This window comes from Mytilus trossulus, chromosome 9 (assembly GCF_036588685.1).
Source record: "Mytilus trossulus isolate FHL-02 chromosome 9, PNRI_Mtr1.1.1.hap1, whole genome shotgun sequence".
Taxonomy (NCBI): domain Eukaryota; kingdom Metazoa; phylum Mollusca; class Bivalvia; order Mytilida; family Mytilidae; genus Mytilus; species Mytilus trossulus.
Genome location: NC_086381.1, coordinates 57,738,848 through 57,761,444, shown reverse-complemented (window position 1 = coordinate 57,761,444; position 22,597 = coordinate 57,738,848). Strand labels below are relative to the sequence as shown.

At 32.3% G+C, this 22,597-nt stretch overlaps 1 long non-coding RNA gene across 1 annotated transcript; it reads left to right on the top strand.

Annotated features, from left to right (window-relative positions):
* Positions 1–8,751: 8,751 nt before the first annotated feature.
* On the top strand, positions 8,752–17,377 carry LOC134683162 (uncharacterized). The gene is made up of 3 exons (XR_010100970.1): positions 8,752–8,845; positions 12,899–13,048; positions 17,240–17,377. It is a non-coding gene; the product is annotated as an uncharacterized LOC134683162 (long non-coding RNA).
* The last annotated feature ends 5,220 nt before the right edge of the window (positions 17,378–22,597 follow it).

Here is a 22,597-nt window from a genome sequence, read left to right as displayed (position 1 = left end):
ACTTTCAATTTTTAAAGAATTAACTTATAATTTGCATATGCGATTTGGGAATAAAATTCAGCACTATATCGTGTGCAATATTTACTATTTGACAGTTGAAGTAACGCAGCTGCACGCACCAACTGCACGCACCATTTGAAACGAAAAGAAAACAACAAGAATATTCTTTTTGATTTAGAGCGATAAATTTATTTTGCCATGGATACTTCTGCATAAATCAAAGGTAATATTTCTTAAAGTTTAACGCATTGATGATACACAAAATTGAAAGCACATCGATGTTGTAGTAGCAAATTTGAAAAGGGAGAGTAAAATAAATGGATGGAGGGGGGAGAGGGTCTAAATGTGCATTAACTGAAACTAGTAATTTTTAAACGCAAATACATACATACATACATTCGCATTAGTATTACAGGAATGAGCCCTAAAAAAAGAAAGGGGTGTGGAGTTCTACTCTGTTGAAAAACGGGGGGGGGGGGGGATATGAAAATAAACATCATATATATACCAGGACTGAATTTACTATATTCGACAGACGCGCGTTTCGTCTACAAATAACTCATCCGTGACGCTTGAATCCATAAAAGTGAAAAGGGCAAAATAGAATACGTAGTTGAAGGGCATTGAGAACTAAAATTCCTAAAAGTTTTGCCAAGTACAGCTATGCTTGAGGTAAAAAAAATCCTTAGTATTTCAAAAATAGGTAGTAAATAATTATGTCAACAAATAGTACAAATTTTCTATCATAGGCCAATATAAAATTGCAAAGATCAATAGTCTTTTTTATTTTTAAATTTATAGGATGGATGCAAACGATGCCTTATTTCTGGATGATGATATTATCTTTCTTGATGACACTGAAGCATCTGAAGCTGTACTATCTGACGATGAAGATGTGTACTTTATTGAAGAAGCTGAAGATGGCAATGCAGAAGATGCATCTGATAACGAAGATGTTTATTTTTTAGAAGAAACTGAAGGTTTACTATCTGACGACGAAGATGTGTACTTTATTGAAGAATCTGAAGATGGGAATGCAGAAGATGCATCTGATAACGAAGATGTTTATTTTTTAGAAGAAACTGAAGCTGACAATGAAGAAGGTTTACTATCTGATGACGAAGATTTGTACTTTTTTGAGGAAACAGAAGAAACATGTAATGGTAAGTTTAAACCTTTCATTATTATTTTATTTGATTTCATGTGTACAGTTTTCTCATTGGCAATCATACCATATCTTCTTTTTTTACTATTCAATCACACACTTGAAATTTGCGAAAGTTCCTTGAAGTTGTCTTTATTAACAAAAATCATTGAAAGAGACAAACATACCTAAAATATTATTACGACAGTTACGAGCATTTCAGAATTATTTTGTGTTTTTTTGCTCTTTTTTCAAGTTTTTCAAGATTCTGGTTTTATTTTTGAATTTATAAACGGACCCGGAATAATTAGCAATTTCAAAACTTTGTTTTACATGCCTAATTATTCGGAGAAAGTTTGAGTGCACCACGGTTATGAACATACCACGATTTCCGAACTTCTTTCTCTCTGTTTTGTCTGGAAAAACAGCTATAGAATTTGATATGTAAAAAAAACAAACTGAAGTTATTATTTTACGGAAACATTAAGTACTTCCGGCAGGGGTATAGAAAAAAAAACAAACAGAAATTTCTTTTACTTTCCCAAAAGGAAGATTTTTTAAAGCTGTTTAAAAAAAAATGATAAACAGTATATGGATCACCTTGCAGTTTTTCAACTATACCTTAATTTAAAAAAAATAGTTTAACTTTGGATAAACATGTAATTCACATTTTCAGATACAAATATGTGTTGTGAGAAAAGCTGTTCGAACCGGTTGTCCAGGTTGGTAATTCATATCTTTTCTATTCTTCTTATTTATTTAATCTATAACACGTTTTTACATTCGAATGTGATTAAAATTTCTATATTGGGATACTTTAACATGTGAAACTCGTCAACGTCGTTTAAAACTTCTATTTGATGCTGTTTAAACTCGTATAATACAACATTGTCTTTTAGTGGGGTTGACAGCCGAGAAATCGGCATTTAACGGAATTTCGCCACCGGCTGACATTTTTTCTAAAATGCGAGTTAAGTATCTTATGTGATATAAAGGGATAAGGGAATTTTTTTTCTGAGACAAGTGCCTGTGTTGAAGACCCATTGAAGAGAAACTTCGCAAAAAAAATGAAAAATTGATATTATGTCCATTATGTATTAAAAAGCTCAAATTCATATATATTAACGTTTTATTCTCCTAGATAAGATATCAACATCGATTTCAAATTGAGAATATCTACATGTACTGATGTGATTCCCACAAAGTACCAAAACAAGCATGGACTAACGGAATGTGGGACAACTCGGTCCGACTTGGACCGAGTCAAATCGGAACGACTACTCGGACATTCTATGGAGACAACTCGGTCAACTCAGACCGTCAATAACTGTCTTTTAACAATTTATTATATAGATGTCCGTAATTTTTTACCAACATCTTGTGTCAATATTCTATTTTGCCAGTTTTCTATATAATTATCAAATAAAACTTCTTCTATCTGTGTAAGTCTGTCTATATGATTAATTATAATATGATTAATTTGGCCTTTTTATTTTTTTTGGTTCGAGCGTCACTGATGAGTCTTTTGTAGACGAAACGCGCGTATCTATGACAAGTTTATTCTCAACGAATCTTAACTTAAGTAGCTTTATGCATACGGGCCCTGGACTCTTGAAAATCTGTCTGGACTCACCATTTTTAAAACTGGTGAGTCCACAGATGCATCAAGATTGAAATTTTTTGTATAAACTGAACACACATATCATCATTTTATAGCAAAAGTTTAAAAGTAATCTGAATTCAATGTTTCATTGCTCTATTTGATCATAGAGATTATATTGCAATAAAATATCTTCTACTACTGTTGGACTCGCCTTCCTAAATCCTTAGTGAGAACCCTGGTTTGTAATAGTAAGACGCCTATACAGAATAAAAAGCCGAAAACCGCAACATGACTCAATAATACGGAGTAGAGTTTTGAGACTAGTGTTAATTTAAAAAAAATCACATGCCCTTTTTGAATTTCGATCGGTGGAAATTATAGAGGAGTAGAAGAAAAACACTTCACTGTTTAGTAACGGTAAAATAAATAATGATTATGGATGATGTCCAGTGGCAAATTAAATGAATATTCAGGACAAAAACATGAAAATATATTATGAAAAGTAACCCTGCTTTGTATAAGAGCAACACACAGAGACGGATTTTTAACGTGTAAGTTCACAAGCTAACAGTTTGCATGAAAACAAGTCACCCTTAAGGCTTTGTTCGACCCGGTCGGGATTCGAACCAAAGTCCTCCCGCTCTCGAGGCAAATACTCTCACGAGACCAACCATGCAGGAGAGTGGTCGTATAGAATATCATATCAAAAACTCCAGCATAGTAAACAATGCAGTTTCATAGATTTCTCACCGTTACTAAAGCAAGCTAAAAGTATCTAATTTAAACAAGATGCGTTAAATGATATTGGAAACTACACGTAAATATCGATGGCCGACATCAGAGTATCTAAATTTTCTATCCTTGATAAATCTAACCTCATTTGTATCCAACCTCAATGTCGACCGACTATTACAGGTCCTACCTAGTGTGTGTTCTCGTCAGGAACATGTATGAAATATTTGCCACTGTACGTAAAGCAAACAACAATGAACCAACATCAAAATGATTCCATGGGAATAGTACACGAAGACAAGATGTTGTAAAATGCTATAATATCCATTTAAATCACTAAATAATAGTTCAACCAGTTTTATGTTATTTTTTGCAATTTACCACAAAACTGAACACTTATATTTTTTTGACTATGGTTCTTAGTATGGTTCTTTAATATCTACCGTTTTTATATGATTTATAATATCTGATTATGTCGGGCGATTATATAACTAAGAAAGGTAAAGGTTTTTTTTTCAACGTGTTTATGCTTCATTTAGACGTGAAAAGGGAATAACGGACGACTAAAATAAAAGTACATCTAGGTCTGTTCGATTAGAAGTGTAAATAGCTAATTGTTCGAAGAGTTTACTTACTGTTTTCATTTGGTCTGGTCTTCACGAATCTGTTTCATGATTACTGCCAGATTAAAAACATCGAATATATACATTATTACAAAAACATTTTGTACAGAACATTCATTGGTCAGTTGTAAATGAGGTCTGTATAGGTTTTTTTTGTGTTCATTTATAAAATCAAAAATCGTTATTTTGAAAAGTTGGCATTCAAAAATATAAATTAACCCCTTAATTTTTTATAAAACTATTCTATGGTGTTATTTTAATGCTAAAATCATAAATAGACAATTGAATGATGTGCTGCCATTTAATCGGTCCGTTTCCTCACAAAAAGGGCTGTTCAAATCCCTTCGCCATTCGGGCTCGGGGATCTCAACATCCCTTTTTGTTCGGAGGTCTTTTAATATCAATATAAACTTATCATTGAACTTTCACTATTACTAAAAATTTATCGTATAGATATAGAAGTGCTTTTGCAAAATTTAGATGCGGAGTAGCTCCGTTGAGAATCGAAACAGGGCGGTATGAAAATAAAAATGTAGACGAAAGAGTGTGTGTTTTATGTGTAATAATAAAATAGAAGATGAAAAACATGTCATATTATTATGCCCTTTATATACAGATTTGCGTATTTGTTTTTATAGTGAAGCTATGAAGTATAATGTAGATTTTAATGATTTGTCTGATGATGATAAATTATTTTAATAGTCGTATGTACTAAACTAGTTTTATATAGATATTATTTTACAGTCTCTCATAATTTTTAATAGAATGGTACTTGTATTTTATATTTGTAAATTGTCTGTTTTATATTGAGTATATACTCTATATGTACTGTATATTTATGTATTGCAAGTAGTGAGACTATAATAACATATTGAATCTGAATCTGAATCTACAATTACATTTTATACAAAAAACAATCCTGGTTGCAGAGCTCATTATGGTCTGGTTCTTAAAAACAAAACTTTAACATACCGGTAGTTTTGTTTTAAAGAACCAGTAGGTCAAAGTTTTGAATTAGGTACAGTAGAAAATACCGTTAGTTTTATTTCAAAGAATTAAAAGGTCAAAGACGTGAAGTTCGGTTGAAGGTCATAAAGAAAGATAACTATGAGCATGTCGACATCCTCATCAACTTGAAACTTAGTACACGTGTGTCGTATGTGATGTTAAACTAAAATCCTGGATATGCCCCTGATATAATATCTTTAGTTTTAGCTTTCAATTGTCTCATTGATCTATTCATGTTGCATTGTGTTACTTTATGTTGCATTGTGTTATTTTATGTTGCATTGTGTTACTTTATGTTGCATTGTGTTATTTTATGTTGCATTGTGTTACTTTATGTTGCATTGTGTTATTTTATGTTGCATTGTGTTACTTTATGTTGCATTGTGTTACTTTATGTTGCATTGTGTTATTTTAGTTTGCTTTGTGTTACTTTATATGTTGCTTCATCTAATTTTATGTTGCTGCTTTATGCTACTAAATTTTAAAGTTGCTTTTAGCTGCTTTTTTAAAAATCATGATTTAAGAATATTTATTTCCTTACTTTTACTGTGTGTCTTGAAAAAAACACATTCTACTTTCACAAAAAGCTTAAATAAAAAAATCTTTCTTCTAAGAAGTTATATATTGGAATTATATACCTATTTGGAGTTATTTTCTTTCAGAACGATAGGTCGTTCTTTCAAAGAATCAACCCGGACGATACCATTGTGTAGTGAAATATGCTTCTGTGTCATTTGGTCTCTTGTGGAGAGTTGTCTCATTGTCAATCATACCACATCTTCTTTTTTTATATTCAATGCATAAAATAATGACCTACATGTATGTGAGGTCATTATTTTCCTTGATAAAATTGCAAACTTTAATTTACTTCAAAATTTAATTCGTTTGATAGTTTGTTTTTGCCAATACGGGAATTTATTTTTTAAAGTTGCATCTTTGATAGGTTTAATAAAAAATCGGCAGTGACCCGCATTTTAACTTTAGAAACCAAATAATGTGAAGTTTTGTTAATTTACCGTCTCAATATAGGAGCATTATCATATATGTGAGATGAATTTTAATGTAAAACTTTCCATAACAGGATAAAGAATCAAATCCTGATTATCTGTTAAAAAAATCTGTTTATTACCGTTCAAAAGAAAATTATTCTGAATATTTCATTTGATTCGATTAAAATTGTTGTAAAAATAATAACTTTTCCGCGATAAAAATGTCACTACAAATAGAAAAAAAACCACATAGCACCCCCCCCCCCCCCCTCCCACTCCCCTTTCCATAAACTAAGTTGGTACAATAGATTACTTACAAAGTGTCAGACTTGTATTTTTCATACACCGTTATCGGTAAGCAATTCAATTGTGTCCTACTTCATGCAGTAACAGTAATATTTTTATTTGTGTCTGGATAATGATTTCAATGGTTTATATCTAGATTAATTAGTGAGTTTTATTTCACATTCTAAATTAAAACCTGACCGCATAAGAAAGGAATATCCCACTTAAGCGTGGTCGGTAAAATAGGATGCTAATTCTGCAAATCTTTGTAGAAAATAATATTTTTTGTACGGTATACGTCAGATAATGCATATTTTAAGGTTTTTCTTGTCGTAGAACACACCTCGGGGTGTCAGGATTGCACAAAGAACTTCACATAAGGCACATGTCTTAAATATGCAAATGTAGATCAAATTAACTTTTGTTGCACGCTTTTGTTTTAAAACTGCTGATAGCTTCTAAGTTATTAACCAAATCCTTATTTTGTATGCATTTATAACGTCTATTATCTTCTGGAAAACATTGACCACACCCCTTGACCAAAATTAAATTGATTTAAAACGATTTATAAGGGTTGGATCGACATTCTAACAAAAAATCATGGTGGTCCTTATATGAGGGTCTGTGCAGGTTTTACAGAATAGGAAAAAAATGGACCAAATCTACAAAAAAAATAGGGCTTAAAATATAGAATAGAAAATAATGGACTAAATCTACGCAAAAATAGGGCATGAAATAAAGAATAGAAAATAATAGACCAAATCTACCAAAAATAGGGCTTGAAATAAAGAATAGAAAATAATAGACCAAATCTACAAAAAAATAGGGCTTAAAAATAAAGAATAGAAAATAATGGATTGCTAATATATAAAGAATTGAGAATAATGAACAAAAAATTGTAAAGAATAGAGAAACATGACCTAAAAAATCATAGAATTAAGAAATAAATCCATCCAGACCCTTTTGAATGTCGACTTTTTCATTTACGGCATAAGCTATCAAAAGTTGGGCAAAAAATAGTTTTTTTATGATAACTTTGATTCCAGTGAAAAATTAAATTCTAAACAAAGAATCATTTTGTAATCACAGTTATTTCAATTGTTTCCTTCAGTCAACTTTTAAAAGGATGTATTCTTCTGACGTTTCAGTCTTGTTGAAATCTCGTTCTGAAATTATTTCCAAAACATGTGATACAAGTGGAAAATATCAATGAATTTGAAAGATATTATAATCAAACTTAAGTCTTAAAATTCTGTATTTACAAGTAGTTTTTAGTAATAATTTTTTTTTTCTTTCTAAACAATCAAGTCAGTCTTATAGACCACTTTCGAGTTCATCCGTCACCGGAAAAAACTCGTCAATTATACGCGCCTTTTTGACGTCATTTACCAGATAGAGGGCTCGCCTGTATCCCTGCACTATAAACGTTCACCATCAAGCGTCTGAGTGTTCGCCATTGTGCAGGATAAACTAGGGATAAAGTTTGTTCCGTAGGTACTTAATCACAATTCCCTAATGACAGCGGTGCAGATCGTCAATTCAATTTGCCGAATAATTCGTGCAATATAGCTTTTATAGTTTTCAACAACTCGCTCAATATGGAAACGGAAGTGACGATGCACCTAAACGCACGAGTGACGTTCACTAAAACCAAAGTTTTTGACGGAAATTCATCGAACTCGAAAGTTGTCTATTAGCCAAAATGTTGAGAAAATGGGTGAGGGGTTAAGAAATGTTTTACCATTTGTGTGTTTATATTTTATTTGAAAATATTTTTTTCATATTTCAACTTACAGGGGCGGATCCAACCATTTTAAATAGGGGGGGGGGGTCCCAACCCAGGAGAAAGGAGGGATTCCAACCATATGTCCCTATTCAAATGTATTGATCGGCCCCCCAAAAAAGGTGGTTCCAAACCCCCAGAACCCCCCTCTGGATCCGCCACTGACTTTATATTAATTTAGTTTTACTCATTTAAGGTGTTCAAAGTCTTTTCATTGCGATTTAACAATATTAGTAAAAAAAATCCCCTCTATCCTTATCTTCAGTAAAAAAAACTAAGTTAATATAAGTTGAAATATGAAAAAATATTTTCAAATAAAATATAAACAAACAAATAAAAAAGGGGGATCCACTCCACAAACGCCTGTGCCAAAAATCAGGTTAAGAAAAAAAGTTTAATTCTTGAAATTTTCGGCTCATCAGAGGCTTGTTTTTTTCTTCAGATATGAGAAACAGACTATCATGCCTCTCTAGTTTATTAATCAAACTATTGGTAGTAAGTAATAAAAATGAACAAGAGTTATCTCTCTCTCATTAGTCAATTTTCGGAATTGCGTATTTGTTACAAAATATACAAACCTTCATTGAGGTGAAGGTCTCCTGGTGATTATTTTAGTGATTTTTATACACTAAGTAGCTAACAACAGAACAGAACAGAACAGATATGGCCTTAGAATTGGTAAGTGCAATCTTCTCAAAAAATTTGAATCTGATATTTTTTAATTATTTGTTTTGTTTTTCAATTTTGTGACAGCGATGATTTAGGTTGCATTGAAGGGAAACTTCGCAAATAAATGAAAAAAAAGACCTTAAATATTATGTTCATTATGTATTAAAAAGCTCAAATTCATAAATATTAACGTTTTATTCTCCTAGATAAGATATCAACATCATTTTAAATTGAGAATATCTTCATGTACTGATGTAGCCATCTTGATAAACTGGAATCTGCTTGTATTACGCTACGCTCAAACTCTATGATCAAAGTGTTGTAGTCAGCAGAGAACCAACTAACCATCTTGACGGCTTCCCGGTTTAAAAAAAAAATGTTATATCTATAAACCACAAAGTACCAAAACAAGCATGGACTAACGGAATGTGGGACAACTCGACCCGACTTGGACCGAGACAAATCGGACCCACTAACAAGACAAATCAGACCGTCTAGACAACTCGGAAAGTCTATAAAGTCAACTCGGACCGAATAATAACAATTCAGACAAAGTATTAAAAGACGATTTGAACCATATGTCACCGTCGTATTTATATGTATAATCAAAATGTTTGATTTGTCATTCATCAGTTCATTTAATTAAGAAACTAAATATTTGCTTAACTAAAACTCATAAAACTTATTTATAGTCTTCACCAGTTCATAATTTGTAACATTATATACTTGAATTGTTCTTTTCTGGGCAGTAAGAGTTATCCTTCGTTCCATATATATACAATGTAGGCAACTGACTCTCCTCGTAAAAAAATACATTTGTATTGGTATTTTTATATGTATTCTATTTTTTTTCATTTACATGTTGTACTGTTAGATCAATCATCCTTAATCAGAACGTTAGTTGTATGTGTGAGTGTATGCAAGTGGGAGAGAAAGGCTTTTTATTTTTACTTTGTGTGATTAAATGCTTGTTATGAGCCCTATGATCAGAAAATAAAATATCTTTATCTTATCTTTATCTTATTTAATTCATTCATTCTACTTTCTGTTTCATAATTATGACGTTTGACTGAGACTGACGACATTTCTAATACTCGTCACTGCACACCATTTAAGATATACGTCACCACACCCATGAATGATTTTGATAGAATAAAATATGATTGCACTCACGCGGGAAAATAAATGTGCTTTAAATCTGTAATTCAGTGGTTGCTGTTTATTTCTGTATATATATATATCATATATGTTTTGATTTTTTGTAATTTCGGGGCCTTTTATAGTTTGCTATGCAGCAGAATGGGTTTTGCTCATTGTGTAAGGCTGTGCGGTGACCTATATTTGCTTACCTTCGAATCATTTAACCTCTGCTTGAGAGTTGTGTTATTGGCAATCATACCACATCTTATGCTTCTTATATTTATACAAAGCAGGAATTGATAGCATAACTTTACTAGCCGTAGCACCTAGACATGTCATTGGTTTTTTTTCTCTATGTAAATCAAGCACTACTTGGAAATCTCTATGCAAAGATTTAATTTCGATAGAGTGGGTCTGGTATAACTAGATTAGGAACTATTTGGTGTCCTTGGTTATGTTTATCACAGATAGTTTGAGTGAGGCCTTGAATTTGTTTTTCTGTTGAGGCCTTGAGTGACAACTTCAGTTATGTTTATTAAGTCACATGCACTATTTTTGTTTTTGAAGATGTGCTCATCTCTTTTACAGTTAATTTACTATAAACTATTATATCACATGCACTATTATTGTTTCTGAAGATGTGCATATCTCTATTACAGTTATAAGTAGTTATAAACACAACTTTCAGTATATTAAATTAAATGTTACAATGTATATCATATAATACATATTTTGTCTGTTTTAGAATAACTTTCTGATATGCCTATGCATCTAAGTGCATCTTCGATTTTACCCTTTAAATTCTCAGTTTATGTTAATCAAAACAACTAGAAATTAAATTTGACATGCCAATTGCTAGAGGTAGGAAAGTACATATATGTTGGCTTACTATATGAACACACCTACTGACTCATACAATTGAATTGATGTTTTACTGGTGTCAGCTGTTCGTCATTGATCTTGTTGATGTGTTTGTTATTTATAAACAATTATATTATTTACCTGACATACAATGTGCCTGAGCTTGACATGCTTGCCATACATTTATATTTTGTACATATTAAAAGTGAGAGATTGTATCTGATTTACATAATAGTTATAAATAAATATTTTACCTTTTCTCTTGTTCTTAAAAGAGCAGTAAGTTTTGATAAAACAGGAAAAAGAGTCATAATCTCAAATTTCCCAGATGCAGTCACCATGGTCACACTTTCAGATGTCTAATTGTTCAATATTTGGAATAACATTTTAATTGCGTCTATTTTTATGTCATCAAATTTATAACTTACCACTGCTTTTGTATGGCAAATTGAACCTATCGTGTTTTTTTTCTGGTTTAATTGCCAACATCTGAACTCTTTGCGGATAAAGTTAAAGTATCAAATCTTACAAAATCATACATTTTGTACATGATTCAATTTAATTGAAAAAAAGAAGGAATTAAATAGGTTGATGAAATGCTAGTCATCTCTGTCATTGTCTGTAAGGTCTCTTTCAAATTTTTGAAATTTTTTGAAAAGTTATTTCTTTTTCGATAAGGCATAAATAATTTTGTTCAAATAATAGGTCAACAATCTCTTTGTTATGACTGATCAAGTTGAGAAAAATGGAATGCTTGCAATTACCAGGTTAACAATAAAGGTTTAGGACTTTTTTTCACACAATTTTAGTCATTTTTAGATCGATGAGTTAAAAGCTGGGGCCCTTTTTCCACAAGACCGCAATATTTGTTGATTCTGTATAATGGCAGTCAGGGGTAATACTTATAAGTGTACAATCGTTTTTATACGCCCGTCTTTTAGACGGGACGTATTATGGTATACCGTTGTCCGTCCGTCCGTCCGTCGTCCACACTTCGGACAATAACTCAAAAACACTTTCACCAATTTCCATGAAACATAAGTGAATTGTTTATATCTATTGACGTAAGCTCCCTTTCGTTTTTTTTTAATTTCAGATTTTAAGTTTTGGATTTATGGGGCTTTATTCATAAAAAAAAAAAGGGGGGTCCGTCGTCCACACTTCGGACAATAACTCAAAAACACTTTCACCAATTTCCATGAAACTTAAGTGAATTGTTTATATCTATTGACGTAAGCTCCCTTTCGTTTTTTTTTAATTTCAGATTTTAAGTTTTGGATTTATGGTGCTTTATTCATAAAAAAAAGGGGGGTCCGTCGTCCACACTTCGGACAATAACTCAAAAACACTTTCACCAATTTCCATGAAACTTAAGTGAATTGTTTATATCTATTGACGTAAGCTCCCTTTCGTTTTTTTTTAATTTCAGATTTTAAGTTTTGGATTTATGGAGCTTTATTCATAAAAAAGGGGGTCCGTCGTCCACACTTCGGACAATAACTCAAAAAGGCCTTCACCAATGTCCATGAAACTTCGGTGAATTGTTTATATCTATTGATGTAAGCTCTCTTTCAATTTTTATAAATTTCAGATTTAAAGTTTGGATTTATGGGGCTTTATTCATAAAAAAAAAAGGGGGGATTTTTAACACTTCGGACAATAACTCAAAAAGGCTTTCACCAATGTCCATGAAACTTTGGTGAATTGTTTATATCTATTGATGTAAGCTCCCTTTCAATTTTTATAAATTTCAGATTTTACATTTCCGTTACATTTGGGACCCATTGGAGAAAAACATAACACTGTTTAATCTTCGGTCTTTTAATTGAAAGAGATACAGGAATAATGAGAAGCTTGCATAAATTTAACCATGGACATACGTGTCCCTCCGACAGCAAGAGGGTTAAAATGATAATTTAAATCTGAGGTCATATTGAAAATAGAAAGTACAAATTTCAGTCAAAAAAAGGGCATATTAATATTCCCTTAACCCACACTTTGCTGTCTTAAAATTTCTTTATTCTTGATATTACAAGAAACTAAACATGCTTTATTTTACAGGGTTTCCCAGCAGTAGCTATTGGCATTGTTGTGGTTGCAGCGTCTGCTATACTTGCCAAGACTTACATCTATGACAACAAGACGAAAAAAACACCAGTCGAACAATTAAAACAAGACTTACAAAGTACTGGGAAAAAAATAGACAAAGAGGTAAAAATTTGGAGTAATTACTTATAATATATAAGGATCCTTACCATTTTTGTCCAAATAGTTGTAGTTGTCTTTACAGAGCACTTCCGAAGATCATCACGGCCTACACATGCTATACTATTAGTGGTTTAATTGTCTCTCCTGCGGCTTTTGTCACAGTATCCAGCGGCGGCGGTGCAAACTGTTTATAAAAATACTTTATCTATACTATTAAACGAGAAGACCTCAATTTGGGTGTCGCTTCTCTTCTTTCCACAATAAATTAATCAACACGCCTCTGTGTCCTATAGGTACTGTGCATAGTGCCATTTGTCATCCATTTATATGATTATTCAGATTGAGTTATTTTTAGAGAAAAACGAGAAAAAAGGCATCCGGATATTGTCCCGTCATTGGACGAAATTTTAAGTCAGATTAGACTTCCGGTTTGCGTTTTTCTGTATACTTTGAACATACATATACAAAGAATAAAGTGTATTTTCAGAATTCTATCTGCTATTATTTTCAAGTTTACTATCCACGGCAGTCACAGAGTTTATTAAATAGAGAGGGTCTGTATACTATATCAATGACCACTATGGATCGATTAGTAAACTTAGAATTGAAAGTAAATACACTATATTTATATAGTAATGAATGTTCATAATATACAGATAAGCGCTAAAAATATTCATGTGAACTTTTGATACCTTTTCTGAAATTCTCCAGTCATTAAATCTTTTACAAAATTCATTGATTACAAAAAAAAGAAGATGTGGTATGATTGCCATGTTGAGACAACTCTCCACAAGAGACCAATATGACACAGATATTAACAACTATAGGTTACCGTACGACCTTCAACAACGAGCAAAGCCCACCAATATGACACAGATATTAACAACTATAGGTTACCTTACGACTTTCAACAACGAGCAAAGCCCATACCGCATACTCAGCCTTAAAAGGCCCCGAACTGACAATGTAAAACAATTCAACCCAGAAAACTAGCGGCCTTATTTATGTTCAAAATAAATGAACGAAAAACAAATATGTAACACATAAACAAACAGCAACCACTGAATTACAGGCTCCTTACTTGAATGTTCATAACATACTAAATGTATGTTCATATTGAAATTGATAGAAAACCAAAAAAATGGGATAAAAAAAAGCATTTTCCTGTCCCCAATAACCTATGACTTATGATACTTTTGCTGAAATTCTCCAGTCATTCAATATTTTACAAAATTCTTCCAACAACACTTTACATACTTTAAACTACGCTCTGAATGCCCGCGATTTCGCGGGTTTGTTCTAGTATTTTAGAAGGTAGAAGACCTGGATGGCCATGCTTCAATACCTTGTATGCAGATACCCTATGTTACCAAGTTTCCATCTGTCATATGTCCATTGTCCTTGACCTCAATTTCATGGTTCAGTGACTGCATAAAAAAAAAATTGGTTTGTCATTAGGCAGTTAAGCTGCCTTTCTTTGCTTTTCCCCCCAGGGAATTCTGTAAAAGGTGCCATTGCCCTTATCTACCACGATTGTAAGTTATGTATAACTAATTGGACACCTTTTTAATGCTTTTAGTTCTGAAACACAAAAAAAAACCTCTAGAACAACTTCCGTTACCGGAGGGGGCATTTTAAAAGTTTTGCCCTTCTCCGTCTGTTTGTCCCGAAATTGGTTTCCATTAAACTCATTAAACCACCTTTGCATAAAAACTCCCATTATACATGCAGATGCATTTGCTTTTGTCCAAGTGAGCTTTTCACATCACTTGGCGTCCGTCGTCGTCGTCCATTAACTTTTACAAAAATCTTCTCCTCTGAAACTACTGGGCCAGATTTAACCAAACATGTCCATAATCATCATTAGGGTATCAAGTTTAAAAAATGTGTCCGATGACCCTGCCTGCCAAACAACATGGCCGACATGGCTAAAAATAGAACATAGGGGTAAAATGCAGTTTTGACTTATATCTCTGAAAGTAAAGCATTTTGAGCAAATATGACGGGGTAAAAATGTTCATCAGGTCGAGATCTATCCGGCTTAAAAGTTTTAGACGAATCAGACAACCTGTTGTTGGGTTGCTGCCCCTGAGTTAGTAGTTTTAAGGAAATTTTGCAGTTTTTGGTTATTATCTTGAATATTATTATAAATAGAGAAATTTGTTAACAGAAATAATGCTCAGCAAAGTTAGATCTACAAATAAGTCAACATGACCAAAATTGTCAATTGACCCCTTATAGAGTTAATGCCCTTTATAGTCAATTTTTTAATAATTTTTCGTAAATTTTTGTAATCTTTTACAAAAATCTTCTCCTCTGAAACTACAAAGACACATTCAACTAAACTTGGCCACACTCATCATTAGGGTATCTTGTTAAAATAAATGTATCCATGACCCTGTCTGCCAACCAACATGGCAGACATGGCTAAAAATAGAAGATAGGGGTAAAATGCAGTTTGGATTATATGACTGAAAGTTAAACATTTAGAGCAAATACGACGTGGGGTATCTAGTTTAAAAAATATGTCTGATGACCTCGCCAGCCAACCAATATGGCCAACATGGCTTAAAATATAACATAGGGGGTAAAATGCAAGTTTTGCCTATTATTATGAAAAACATTATAAAGAGAGACAATCTGACATGAGCAAACATGTTCAGGATGTTGAGCTCTACCATACATGTCAAAACTGTCAGATGACTTCTTATAGGATTTATTGCCCTTAAATGACAAATTTTACCTTTTTTTCATTGTTGCCTACTATCTTGAAAACTATAATAGATACAGAGAAACTTTTCGAGTTATTGCCCTTTAAAGACGATTTTCACCTGTTTGTTTGTGTTTGTCATATATATGATAGAACATTATGATAGATAAAGATACACTGTCATATATGATAGAACATTATGATAGATCATTATGATAGATAAAGATACACTGTCATATATGATAGAACATTATGATAGATAAAGATACACTGTCATATATGATAGAACATTATGATAGATAAAGATACACTGTCATATATGATAGAACATTATGATAGATAAAGATACACTGTCATATATATGATAGAACATTATGATAGATAAAGATACACTGTCATATATGATAGAACATTATGATAGATAAAGATACACTGTCATATATGATAGAACATTATGATAGATAAAGATACACTTTAAATCACAAAAATGATCAGCAAGTCAATTTCTAACAAATCAAATTTTGCAGATATAGTTAAGTAGACTGTGACTGCCCTTAAATGAGAATTTTTTTTTATCATCTTTTGTAAATAATGAGCAAAAACTAAAGAAGATAGATTGAAACTAAACAGGCTAAATGATCAGAAATACAAGATTAACAAAACAGATTTTTGTCATGAATTCGATTCTACAATGTTGGAGAGTGTCCTTTGTTGAATATGCACAAAGACCAAGGTGAGCGACACAGGCTCTTTATAGCATCTTGTTCGTCATGCTGGAAGATGTTGATTTTATATTTGTGTTATAGTTTACACCATGACAAGTTATCGATCATGTTAGCATTTTGTTCCTATGCAATGAATTTTTCACCGGTAGGGGCCTATGTATTGCCATGCAATACTCTCAGAATGCCTGTTGTGAATGACATTTAAAAATGCATGGTTTAGATCTTTCACGATTTTATATTTTAGTCTCCATTAAAATATGAGCTGATCATGACCATGAGTAACGCTAGTTATTTTTTTCTTTATCTTTTTCCAAATAACATGTCCTAGCTGATTTTGTGGTGATTTGTTTTCATGATTTTATGACTTTTTAGGTGTGTTTATATAAATGAACACTAAAGTTTGTCATATTTGTGCCAATTAATAGCATGTTATTTTTCTATTCACAAAAACTGGGGAAAAATGAGTTTGTTAACAATAATAAAATTGAGAGTGGAAATGAGAATGTGTCAAAGAGACAACAACCCGACCGTAGAAAAAAACAACAGCAGAAGGTCACCAACAGGTCTTCAATGTAGCGAGAAATTCCCGCACCCGGAGGCGTCCTTCAGCTGGCCCCTAAACAAATATATACTAGTTCAATGATAATGAACGCCATACTAATTTCCAAATTGTACACAAGAAACTAATACAATAAAATAATACAAGACTAACAAATGTATACTCTGTGTTTTTTGTAATGGCATTTTCTTTAATTTTAGGTTAACAAAGTAGTAAAGGATGTAAAAGACAAGTGCAAGGATTGATTTAAACATTTGTATTGTACTTTTGAAGTTAAACAAAAATTAGACATGCCTCTGTGTGAACAGTTTATTTATAAAATTGAGGATAAGTAAAAACATTTACCTTTGTCCTGCCTGCGAACAGGCTCAGAATGCGTGACATAGAGATTACAAATCATTGATGGCAAAACTTGTACAAAGTTTTATATTTCAGAGGGTAGAAGACCGTGATGCTTCATACCTTGTATTCAGATGTGTTGTGTGACCAAATTTCCATCGGTCATATGTCTATTATCCTTGACCTCATTTTCAAGGTCTCACTACTGCATTAAAAAACTTTTTTTTTTGTAACATAAATTTCTCTATTATTATAAGTAAAATGATAACTATAACTGGTATATGGGATCCTTACAAGGTCACTAGGTCAGTCAGACATGGTGCACCTGACATTTACGTCATTTCATGAATAAGTAATCAAAGTTAAGTTTTTGTGGTCAAGTCCATGTCTCGCATACTACAAGCAATATGTCAAATTTATTTGTGTAGTTTACCATATGGTTGTAAGCTTTAAGCTTACCTTTACCTTATTTTCATTTGTCAATGTAAACCTCTTTGATCGTCTTTATCATGTGATCTTTTCATAATTATTTTTACCAAAGACTCTGATTTCAGGAAGAATTTCGCACATAGTCTGAAACAATATCAGAGTTGGCCATTTCGATAATGAAATAAACGCGACAGGCATTTTCAAAAGCAGATATGAAAATATTGGATACGCTTGCCATAGATTATTTCATTGACGCGTAAGATGACTGATATTAAATTTCGATTTCGACAATCTCAACCCTATACAAGAACACAATCGGAAACAACTGACACTATTTCGATATTGAACAGCGTCTTCAAGAAACCAAATTTTGATAAGAATAAAAATAGTGGTTGTCAACAAAATAGCTATACTAACAACCACAAACCAAGCGTCCAAAACAAGATAAGAATAAAAATAGTGGTTGTCAACAAAATAGCAATACTAACAACCACAAACCAAGCGTCCAAAACAAGATAAGAATAAAAATAGTGGTTATAACAAAATAGCTATACTAACAACCACAAACCAAGCGTCCAAAACAAGATAAGAATAAAAATAGTGGTTGTCAACAAAATAGCTATACTAACAACCACAAACCAAGCGTCCAAAACAAGATAAGAATAAACATAGTGGTTATCAACAAAATAGCTATACTAACAACCACAAACCAAGCGTCCAAAACAAGATAAGAATAAAAATAGTGGTTATCAACAAAATAGCTATACTAACAACCACAAACCAAGCGTCCAAAACAAGATAAGAATAAAAATAGTGGTTATCAACAAAATAGCTATACTAACAACCACAAACCAAGCGTCCAAAACAAGAAAAGAATAAAAATAGTGGTTGTCAACAAAATAGCTATACTAACAACCACAAACCAAGCGTCCAAAACAAGATAAGAATAAAAATAGTGGTTATCAACAAAATAGCTATACTAACAACCACAAACCAAGCGTCCAAAACAAGATAAGAATAAAAATAGTGGTTATCAACAAAATAGCTATACTAATAACCACAAACCAAGCGTCCAAAACAAGATAAGAATAAAAATAGTGGTTGTCAACAAAATAGCTATACTAACAACCACAAACCAAGCGTCCAAAACAAGATAAGAATAAAAATAGTGGTTATAACAAAATAGCTATACTAACAACCACAAACCAAGCGTCCAAAACAAGATAAGAATAAAAATAGTGGTTGTCAACAAAATAGCTATACTAACAACCACAAACCAAGCGTCCAAAACAAGATAAGAATAAACATAGTGGTTATCAACAAAATAGCTATACTAACAACCACAAACCAAGCGTCCAAAACAAGATAAGAATAAAAATAGTGGTTATCAACAAAATAGCTATACTAACAACCACAAACCAAGCGTCCAAAACAAGATAAGAATAAAAATAGTGGTTATCAACAAAATAGCTATACTAACAACCACAAACCAAGCGTCCAAAACAAGATAAGAATAAAAATAGTGGTTGTCAACAAAATAGCTATACTAACAACCACAAACCAAGCGTCCAAAACAAGATAAGAATAAAAATAGTGGTTATCAACAAAATAGCTATACTAATAACCACAAACCAAGCGTCCAAAACAAGATAAGAATAAAAATAGTGGTTGTCAACAAAATAGCTATACTAACAACCACAAACCAAGCGTCCAAAACAAGATAAGAATAAAAATAGTGGTTATCAACAAAATAGCTATACTAACAACCACAAACCAAGCGTCCAAAACAAGATAAGAATAAAAATAGTGGTTGTCAACAAAATAGCTATACTAACAACCACAAACCAAGCGTCCAAAACAAGATAAGAATAAAAATAGTGGTTATCAACAAAATAGCTATACTAACAACCACAAACCAAGCGTCCAAAACAAGATAAGAATAAAAATAGTGGTTATCAACAAAATAGCTATACTAATAACCACAAACCAAGCGTCCAAAACAAGATAAGAATAAAAATAGTGGTTGTCAACAAAATAGCTATACTAACAACCACAAACCAAGCGTCCAAAACAAGATAAGAATAAAAATAGTGGTTATCAACAAAATAGCTATACTAACAACCACAAACCAAGCGTCCAAAACAAGATAAGAATAAAAATAGTGGTTGTCAACAAAATAGCAATACTAACAACCACAAACCAAGCGTCCAAAACAAGATAAGAATAAAAATAGTGGTTATCAACAAAAAAGCAATACTTACAACCACAAAACCAAGCGTTCCAAACAACATAAGAAAAAACAACTAAGGTACACTGAGAGAAAAAACTCAGACGGCAAAAGTGTTGAGGGAAACTCCGCATAGTCGGATCTCAGGGTCGGGGGCCGACATTAGGAACTATAGAAACGCCAACTGAAATCATTTCAAGAAATTTATGGTCCAGTAATGAGAGTCTTTCCTTACCAACAGTTGTGGGATACCAATAATAACGTTAGTTGATACTGGTGCCACAATAATCACTCAGAGGATAGACTCTTCCTTGTTTACCTAAAAGTGTTTCAGAGCAATTCGAGACTGTTAATTCGTCTCTTGTTACGACTGCTTGTAACTGCTGCAGGAGACATTTCTCCATTTCGGAAAATGTAAAATCAATTTTGAAACTGATGATTTAATTATACAATAATAATACTTTATCCCAAAAGCAATACAGCTTATAGGATACATATGTTCCGGACCATATGAGTATTTGGACCATACGCGTATGGTCATGACCATATGCGTATACTCATATGGTCCGACCATACGCGTATGGTCCGACCGTACACGTATGGTCGGACCATATGAGTATAATACTCGTTTGGTTATTAACGGGCCGGACCATATGAGTATTTTGACCATATAGGTATTTTTTTATTGATTAGATTTAAAAGTTTCAGACCACTATCCAAAAAAAATTATCTACAAAACAATGATGGTTTCATGACAGTATACTATTTTTATAATTCAAATACTATTTAAAAATTAAACATTTATGTCAATGTTAGTTTTCATCTGTAATTACATTTTTTTTTATATGTATGCTTGGGGTGACATTTACTCCCACACGGTATCATAGCTTTTTTGCATTTGCAAGTTTTTGTTGTGCACGATCCTTTTCATTTACTCCTTTTGTTTACGAGTGAATAACTAGCCTTTTTGTAGCTGCGTACAGTAATATCGAGGACATTCCGATATGTCAATGGTGTTTTCAAAACCTATAGATCTGAAATATCGTAGCATGACTGCAATACACAATATCCAAAAAACAAATTAAATAAACTATGTTATTTTCCAGTGCCATCAAATCTTGATTTACAGTTCAAGTGTCATACCATATGAATAAATTATAAGTTTTAAAAAGTAAAATGTAACATGAGAGCGAAACAGAGTGTTAGTTACCCCGACCATACGCGTATGGTCCGACCGTACGCGTATGGTCGGACCATATGAGTATATACCCATATGGTCATGACCATACGCGTATGGTCCAAATACTCATATGGTCCGGAACACATACACATAATAATAATAATTTCATATGCACCAATCATAAGAATTTTTACAAAATATTCTGGAGTTACACAATATATAGATATAAAGGTGTACATGAAATAAATATAATTCATAATACAAAATACGATATACGAGCGGAGAATGATATTCTGGTCCGGGGACACAGTTATCGTCCTTTGATTTTAGTTGAATACGAAGAGTCCTTAGTGTGGACAGTGTATAACTTGCCATTTTTTTTCATACACCTTCCAAATTTATTTATTTAAAATTTATGCCTAAAATAGTAAGTAGGGGGATGAAATTACATGTAAACAAGAATGTGTCCCCAGTACACGGATTGGACATCCGCACTATCATTTTTTATGTTCAGTGAACCGTGTAAATGGGAGAAAATTTCTACTTTGGCATAAAAATTAAAAAGATCATATCATAGGGAACATGTGTACTAAGTTTCAAGTTGATTGGACTTCCAAGTTCATCAAAAACTACCTCGACCAAAAACTTTAACCTGAAGCGGGACAGACGGACGAACGGACGCACAGACCAGAAAATATAATGCCCATAAATGGGGCATAAAAAAATTTGGGGCATGAATTTTGAGGTAAAGTAGTGATTTGGTCCAGTTTGAAAAGGTCAAAAATTAGTATGTCTGAAGCTGTCAAACTGAATTACAGACCCCTTAACATAAAATTATCCATATTTTGAGTTGGAGCCGATAGACTTTTTTTATAATTTTGATATAATTTGTCCCAAAAGTAGTACACTACACAGTAAAAATCTTTTCTGGATATCGCGATTTTTTAGTCTAAAAGAAATGCACTACGAAATAACTGTGTTCTCGGGCCTACTTTAATAAACACAATATGTGAGAACAAATATGCTATTTATAAATGCAATTAAATTCTAAGTTTTTCTGCTGATTTTAAAAAATATACCTAAGTTAATTAATTCTTTAATATTTCTGACAGATAAGAACTGGATAAGTTTGTATGCAGATGGATTTCTCAAATGAATTTTTTTGATATACTTTTCTCTGATTTGACTATATTTTTGACATTCAAGTATAAAATGGTATTCATCTTCAATTGAGATAGTGTTACAATTTTTACATAGTCTATTATTTTTATCAATATTATAATATCTGCCTGTTTCTATGCTTAAATTATGAGCTGATATACGATATTGACAAATGTATGGTCTAGCTTTAAAAAAAATTGCAAATCATGTGTACTATACATA